Raw genomic sequence first — 8,943 nt, 5'->3', positions numbered from 1 at the left:
GTTAAAATATATATATATATGTATAAACAAATATTTTTTAACTTAAATTAATTATTTACTAAATTTAAGGTTAAGTATTTTTAAGTATGTTTTAATTATATTTATTATTGTATTTTAAATTACTTTTAAGGCATTTTTAAAAAATCGATATTTTGACTAACTATTTTTTTAAACTATATTTTTGATTCGATATTTTTGTACTTACCTGTTTGTCGATGCATTCTATATTTTGTCATCAATATTTTTGTAATTCTATATTTTTGTATTCGATATTATGTCAGTGATCCCATTATGATATAGCTGACTATCCAGACGCACTAGTCATGGCGGGTAACATGAAGAAATCTATTGATTCCCTGCAATTGGACTTTCTACTATCCGTTATGAAGTGGATGGGTGGCTTAATGGGTATGGTTATTATACACGGGCCCTACGGCAAGGGTCAAGACTAGTGGCATCAGAACGGCCTCCTACAGCGTCCACAGAGGGACAAGGCAGGGCTTAGCCATCGAACCTCTGGCAGAACATCTTAGACAGGATGGGTCATGGAATGGCTTGCTCCGGGAGGGTAGGAAATCTATAATATTCCTGTACGCTGATGACTTTCTCTTATACCTGAAAGGCGGGGCCCGGTGTGTATCCCATGCTCTGAGCCTTCTGGAGGAATTGCTGTGCTGACGTGACTCAGAATTAATAAGTCCAAGACGTACATCTTTTCAATAGCACCTACACAGCATCAGCCTTCAACTCTACCGGCTGGCCTCAACTGGGCCCCCTGCTCGTTCAGATACCAATGCTGATGTTTTGGAAGGCAATCATGGCACGGTGACACGCTGCCTCAAAACATGTATACCGTTCTGGCGTTCCCTTAAACTGCCAGTTATGGTTAGAGTGACGGCCAAAATGGTTATGATCTACTATATTATTTTGTCAATCTCCTGGTGGTGTTTTTACGGAGGTGATTCAGACCAGGGGCGCAACTAGGTCTTAATTTCGGGGGGGGGCTAACATGGCAGATGAAGGGGCGTGGCTAATGTAAATCAATGGGGCGGAGCTAAAATGGCAGATAATCAGGATCGGTTAATGCTCAGGTCAAGCTGAGAAAAAAATGTGGTGAATTCTGCATTTGAAACTGGACAACAATTAAAGCACACATTTTTGTTAGTTTGATGCATCGCCCCCCAAAACCCATACTCACCCTGAATCTTAAAATTACCCCCTGACACCCCAAAACCCCCACCTGCCCTGAACCCTAAAATTACCCCTGGCACACCAAAACACATACCCACGCTGAACCCTAAAATGTCCCCTGGCACCCCATACCCACCCTGAACCCTAAAATAGCCACCTGACATCCCAAAACCCACACCTGCCCTAAACCCTAAAATTACCCCTGGCACCCCAAAACCCATACCCATGCTGAACCATAAATTCCCCCCGGCACCCCATAACCCATACCCACCCTGAACCCTAAAATTGCCCCCTGACACCCCAAAACCCACACCTGCCCTTAACCCTAAAATTACCCCTGGCACACCAAAACACATACCCACGCTGAACCCTAAAATGTCCCCTGGCACCCCAAAACCCATACCTACCCTGAACCCTAAAATTGCCCCCTGGAACCCCAAAACCCATACCCGCTCAGAACCCTAAAATTACCCCCTGGCACCCCAATCCGTAACCCACCCGTAACCCATCTGAACCATAAAATTACTCACTGGCACCATAAAACCCACACCCACCCTGAACTCTAAAATTACCCACTAGCACCCCAAAAAAAATAAACACTACAAACTTACACTACATTTGCATATTTGGAGGGTACTGTCCTCTTTGATGTTTCTATGTATGTAAGTCAAGAACAACATTCACAGTAACCTAGATATGCAGGCAGTAGGTAATGCTGTGCTGAAAAATGCATTAAAGTTACTGGAACTTACACAAAAAAACTGCTGCCTGCTCTTCTGATACTATACTGTGGAGTATGGCTGATCAGCAGCACTGTGTCCTGGCATCCAGCCCCTCCCGAAGGTCTCACTGTGTAGATCAATGTGGGTCAAATGCACAGACAGCAGGGGGAAAGGGATGGCCAGTGCAGGTGAAGCTTTTCTTTTGTAAATTAATTCCTGCTGGCGTCATAGGGTTGGCTGTCTGTGCACTTGTATGGAATACACATCTATATAAGTGCACAGACAGCACACCCTGGGCTAAGATGCCAGCAGAAATTCCTTTACAAAGGAAAAGCATCACCTTAACTGGCCATGCCTTCCCCTGCTGTGCACATCTTCACACCCCATGCTCACAACCCATCAAGTACTTAGGTGAAATCCCTGCCTTCAGGCAAGGATTTCGCCTCTGCGCCACCCTAAAGGAAAACAAGAGGTGGGGGCAGGGGGGGTTCACTCGCTGAAACTGTTCAGAGGCTGGCTGTCTGGCTCGGGCTGCTGGGCCTCTCAGAAAGCATTTAAAAAATCACATTCTCCGATCGGATGCGCAGCCTTCTTGCACCATTTCAGTGCGTGTAATCTTAGCCCGGGCAGAGGAGGCGACGGGGGGGGCTGAAGCCCGGTGAGCCCAATGGGTCTTGCGCGCCTGATTCAGACACCTTGATGTGTTGCAGAGAGACTTGGGATGGGGGCGACACAGAGTCTCCCTGATTGTCCTGCGGAGGCCTCCAGAGACAGGCAGACTAGGTGCCCCAGGCTTCAAAGTGTATTACCTAGCGGCCCAACTTCAATGGCTGTCTCAGTTGTTGGACGGGAGGGGCCTAGAGACGATGGGCACCACAGTGTTTGTAGCAACACAAGAGCTGATGCTTGCCAACATTTTGAATCTAAAGGTTAAAATTCCCGCACCTGGTGGTGCTCCAGCAGGTAGCTGCACATGACCATCTCACCCCACACAGGCTTAGTATTATCCATGGGAACGTAGAACAGCAGTGTCCGAGAAGTAGAGCACCGGATGCTGGGTTTGCCCATGTGGTATGGGATTGTACAAGCCTATGAGAATTCTGGCTCATAATCATAGCAGTCCTCAATGAAGTACTGACGTGACCTTTGCTTGAACAGCGGAGGTCTGCCTTCTGGGATTATTTCCCAGACCCAAAGCTAGGAAGGTGGCCACTAAATTTGTGCACCTGGCTTTTGGTTCTTGCGCGAGAATGTTTTGCCCTCAGATGGAGGACGAGTGTTGGGCCCACGGTTGTAGCCTGGGAATGTGAAATGGAAACTTGGGCCTGGGTGGACGAAGGAGCTTTGAAGAGGGAGGATGCCGAGGGGATGCACAACGTCTGATAGCAGAGTTGTGGTTGGAGGTGTTGCAGGCATGGAACGGCAGGAAGACAGATAGTATGGGGAACCCCTCTAGCGAGAACCGGAAATGGGAGCAGACAGGGGCGACCCTCCAAACTACACCTTCATTTCCAAAAGGGTGAGTTTGAGAAGCCAATTTAGTATTAGCGTGACTCCCCCTTAATCTTATAATAGTCCTGGATACCCTCACACAAGAGAGAGTTGCCGCTACTTCATAACCACGGAACCTAAATCCTGACCACATATATGTATAGACCAAGGATACCATGCTAGTTGTTTTGTCTGTTACTTCAAATGTTGTGTAGCTTTTTTTCTTTGTACTTTACTATGATGTCTATGATTTGGCGACTACTGCAACTCCCGAAGGCGTAATGTGAAATAAGGGTATTGAGCTGAGTTTTGATGTTTTACTTATTTGGGACAGCTGTCTGCTCAGTGGGTAACATCCTGGAAGCTTTAGCATATCTCAATAGTTGACTGAAACTGGATTGGTTTATCGCCTTACCCTTATGTACACATTAATATGCAAAAATGGCAAAGAGATATTTAAAAAACAATGAGTGTGTGCCATGACATAGGCCTGTCTTGTGGTCTTGTTGGACTGGGAGGGGCACCAAAAGTGCTACCTCATAGTGGTGAAAGGCCATTGCATATACCAGGAGTCAGGCAGCACGAGCGTGGTGGTGGCAGCATACTGCGTAGTGATCAGTAGAAGGGAACAGGTCCCTTTTGATCTGTATCACTGGAATGAGACCTACAGACTCATTTAAAATTCCATTGCTGTGTGCTTAGCTCACCCTTGGTCTACATCTGATTGATGTTTAGGGCTCTACAGTGCATGGGTGGGGTACATGTGTTGAGTGTGTGTGCGCGCGCCTGTGAATGGTACCATACAGGGATAATGAAGCACAGTGCAGTGATTGTATGCTTTATGTATATACTGGGTGTATGTGTGTTACAATGTAGGGCTGTGTAATGTGTATTTTGTGTACATTTGCTGGGTGTCTTTAAATAGTACAATACAGAGATAATGAAGTACTGTGCGGTTTGTGTAAGTGATATGCATATACTGGGTGTATGTGTGCCTGCAAAGGGTACAATACATGAAGAATGTAGTGCTGTGCACTACTTGTATGCATGTGCTGGATGTATGTGTTCCTGTGAATGGTACAGCGTGTGACAGATTCTGGGAGACCTAAGGCTATATGGTGAAAAATTAGGTAGAGGAGTCCCTTTGGGTAGATTTGTGTATTGCTGCAATCCTGTAATCTGGGTGGAACACAATGGAGAAGGGAGAGCCAGGCCTAAGGTAGTTCTTTGATTCAGAAAGAGGCCACATGGAAGGGACCTAGGCATATCTCAGGAAGAAGATGGGGCAGATAAGAGTCATAAAGAGTGGGGCTTACCTTTTGATACGCACAAAACTGTGGCTGATATCCAGGTGTGAACTCCAGTCATTCCCATGGCCTGTGTTGTGCGTCTATCAATCAATCAAAGACATTTATAGAGCGCACTACTTACCCGGAGGGTCTCAAGGCGCTTGGGGGGCTGGGGGGGGGGTGCTGCTACTGCTCGAACAGCCAGGTCTTGAGCTTCTTCCTGAAGGAGAGGTGGTCTTGGGTCAGGCGCAGGTCGGACGGGAGGGAGTTCCAGGTCTTGGCGGCCAGGTAGAAGAAGGACCTTCCTCCTGTTGTCGCTCTTCGGATGCGGGGGACGGCCGCGAGGGCGTGGTTGGTCGATCGGAGGTGGCGTTTGGGAGCGTAGAAGTTGAGGCGGTTGTTGAGGTAGCTCGGGCCTTGGTCGTGCAGGGCTTTGTGTGCGTGGGTGAGGAGACGGAAGGTGATTCTCTTGTTGACGGGGAGCCAGTGCAGGTCTCTTAGATGTCCGGAGATGTGGCTGCGTCGGGGGATGTCGAGGATGAGTCTGGCTGAGGTGTTCTGGATTTGCTGGAGTCTCTTCTGGAGCTTGGCGGTGGTTCCGGCGTAGAGGGCGTTGCCGTAGTCCAGTCGGCTGGTGACGAGGGCCTGGGTGACCGTCTTCCTGGTCTCAGTGGGGATCCACCGGAAGATCTTCCGTAGCATGCGCAGGGTGTTAAAACAGGACGCGGAGACGGCGTTGACTTGTCTGGTCATGGAGAGGGAGGAGTCCAGGATGAAGCCCAGGTTGCGTGCGTGGTCTGTCGGTTTGGGTGCGGTGCCCAGGGCGGGGGGCCACCAGGAGTCGTCCCAGGCGGAGGGCGAGGAGCCCAGGATGAGGACTTCCGTCTTGTCCGAGTTCAGTTTCAGGCGGCTGGTTGTCATCCACTCGGCTACGTCTTTCATCCCTTCGTGAAGGTCGGCTCTGGCGGCGGCGGGGTCGTTGGTCAGGGAGAGGATCAGCTGTGTGTCGTCAGCATAGGAGATGATGTTGAGGTTGTGTTGGCGTGCGATGGCCGCGAGGGGGCTCATGTAGACGTTGAAGAGGGTGGGGCTCAGCGAGGATCCTTGAGGGACGCCGCAGATGACTTCGGTGGCCTCTGACTTGTACGGTGGTAGACGGACTCTCTGTGTTCTTCCGTCGAGGAAGGAGATGATCCATTCCAGTGCCTTCTCCTGGATTCCGACGTAGCTGAGGCGCTGCACTAGGGTGCGGTGGCAGACAGTGTCGAATGCCGCGGAGAGGTCTAGGAGGATGAGGGCCGCTGTTTCTCCGTTGTCCATCAGGGCTCGGATGTCATCGGTGGCAGCGATGAGGGCGGTCTCGGTGCTGTGGTTGGCTCGGAAGCCAGACTGAGAGGGGTCGAGGGATCCATTCGTCTCGAGGAAGGCGGCCAGCTGTTTGTTGACGGTCTTCTCGATGACTTTGGCTGGAAACGGGAGGAGCGAGATGGGGCGGTAATTCTTGAGCTCGGTGGGGTACGCTGTAGGTTTCTTGAGTAGGGCGCTGAGTTCGGCGTGCTTCCAGCTCTCCGGGAAGGTGGCGGTGTCGAAGGAGGTGTTGATGATGTCCCGCAGGTGGGATGCGATGACAGCGTCGGCCTTGTTGAAGACGTGGTGAGGGCAGGGGTCGGTTGGAGATCCGGAGTGGATGGAGTTCATCATGCGGACGGCGTCTTCGGTGCTGATCGGAGTCCAGGTGCGGAGGGTGGTTGTGGGGGCGGTGGTTCGGTTGTGGCGTGCGCCGGTTCGGTCGTGGCGTGCGCCGGTTGAGTGCTGAAGCTGTTGTGTATGTCGGCGATCTTGTTGTGGAAGTAGGAGGCGAAGGAGTTGCAGAGGTATTGCGATGGGGTGATGTCGTCGTTTTGGCGTTGGGGTTGGAGAGCTCTTTCACGATGTTGAAGAGTTCCTTGCAGTTGTGTGCGTTGTTGTCCAGCCGGTCCTTGAATGCAGTTTTCTTGGTGGCGCGGATCAGTTGGTGGTGCTTCCGGGTGGCAAGATTGAGGGTGGTCATGTTGTCCGGAGTTGGTTCCCTTCTCCAGGCTTTCTCGATGCGATGTGGAGTTGCGATGTGGAGTTGCTTCTGCTGAGACAAACTTCTTTGAACAGAAAGGGAAGGCAGAGGAGTGCGCACTTCAAAAGGAAGCAGACCCGAATATAAATTTCAAAGACTCAGGGGCTCAATTCGAGTACAATGGTCTTGAGGCCGCTGCACCCGTGTTGGCAGTCCAACCGCCTGTTTACAAGTCTGGTGGCCGGACCACCATCAGCCCACTGCAACACCGCTGGCACCGCCAAGATCCTTAATCACCCAGTGCTGGGGGTATTCAGAGTGGGTAGGAATAGAGGCGGTGCCGAGTCTGGCACCCACGTCCATATTACGACTTTCCCTTCCACAAGCCAAAGCTGGCGGAATGGCAATGAGGGTACCCCAAACAGGGCCCCTGGGCGTTGGTGCCCATTCAGCAATTTGACTGGGGGCACATGTTGTGTCTCCCTATGCCGGCACTGCTGTGCATGCACTGTGTGGAATGCACAACATGGTGCATGCCAGCAGTATGCACACAACAGTGCAGGCACTGCAGGACTGCTGCATTGGCTTCAGGCTCACTCAGTGAGCTGAAGCATACAGACGGTATCTGACAAACCAGCGGTCCATTCGTAATGCAGTGGCTTAAGTCTGCTGGAATTGCAGCTAAGGCGGTTTGGTGGTTGGACTCCCGAGGTCTTAATTAGGTCCCCAGAACTAACATCTATTTGGTGACTGGAAATGGTCTAGAAGAAGGGCAGCACTAGCCTCTATCTGCTTGCCAAGACCAGTGTGTTCTGTAAGATAGAGGAGAGCTAGAACCAGTGGGTAATCCTGTCGAGTGAACTGCCTTAGGAGACGGCTGCTGTACCAATCGGGTTGTTGCCTCTGTTGCCCAAATTGTAGATCCTCATATGCCAGAGTAGGGCGCAGCCATTAAATGAACTGTGATTGTCACTGTGCGGAACGGGTCATCACCTGCTGGAGGAGCGGTCATCTACCTGGAAGGAGAAAAAAGGAGACAGGAGTGTTGGGGTGTGGCCCGGCTGACGAGCGACCTACCAGAACAAGATTGCAGTAGCCCTAAGAAGGACTACCTGCACTGTATGTGGCTTAGATGGAGAAGAAGTGCTGGCCAGTAGCTGTGGTAAGCTTCATGTGCCCCACCTTCCCCAGTGAACTGTAGTGACTGCAAGACCGTTGTGCTCATCACTATACTGTAAACAATGGCTTAGTCATTGAAGCAGTTACAGAGAACTCGTACTTTACAGTTGCTGCTCATACAAAGTTTTTTTCTGCCCTACTGTGCAGCAGACTATAAGCAAACAACATGCAATCTGTTTCAAGATAATTGTCTTTGTGGGGTGGGAGTATTGAAATATGGCCATTTTCAGAGGTTGCCTCATTATGACCTTTTTTATGTATTAGAATTGAAAATTCTTTTTGCCGACCAGCAATTTCAGAATTTTGTCCTTGTCCTACCACCAACACAACCTGAGCAGTGTGTTGTATGAGCTCTGAAGTTCAGGCTGTTGTCTTATGGTTCCTACAAATTAAGCAGGACTGTGCATCTGGACAACATAAACATCAGAATATGGGGACTGAGTCCATTGATGCACTCAGAATATGTTACCCCAATTCCTATCTAGCTTACAGTGTGCCGTCTGGACCCATAACCTTACAGGCTACCAGATGGTGTCTGCAACATCAGAATATGACAGCTCTAATTTCCCAAGAAAATCATTGAAACAGATCTACCCTTTCGGTATTGCTTAGGCATTCCCAAAGGGAGACACAAGAAAGGTACATTTGTAACATATATGGAAGCAATTGTATTCTTGTTTAAGAGACATGAGCTGCAATTATTTGCAGGAGGAAAGAAATCATTGTTACCAGCATTACAAAAATGGTGAGAAAGATAAACAATGCAATCCTTATGACAATATTGAGTGATTATACGATAATGCATATATGAATACTCCTACCCTTATCCTACCTACACTATCTAGATCATTTTCAGAGTACCACCTACCGCATATCTTAGGACAATCCAACTCAGGAATCAGGAAGCCAGTTAGGTGTTAGACTAGGCCTCTGTCAGCGCAGGATAGAGATTGGAATCAGCGGACCTGCATCTCAGTCACAGCATCCAGAATAATCCATAGAAGTGCTCCTCTGAGGAAGT

The sequence above is a fragment of the Lissotriton vulgaris genome, chromosome 2_1 (genome assembly GCF_964263255.1).
Source record: "Lissotriton vulgaris chromosome 2_1, aLisVul1.2, whole genome shotgun sequence".
Lineage (NCBI taxonomy): Eukaryota > Metazoa > Chordata > Amphibia > Caudata > Salamandridae > Lissotriton > Lissotriton vulgaris.
This window is presented reverse-complemented; position numbering follows the sequence as displayed.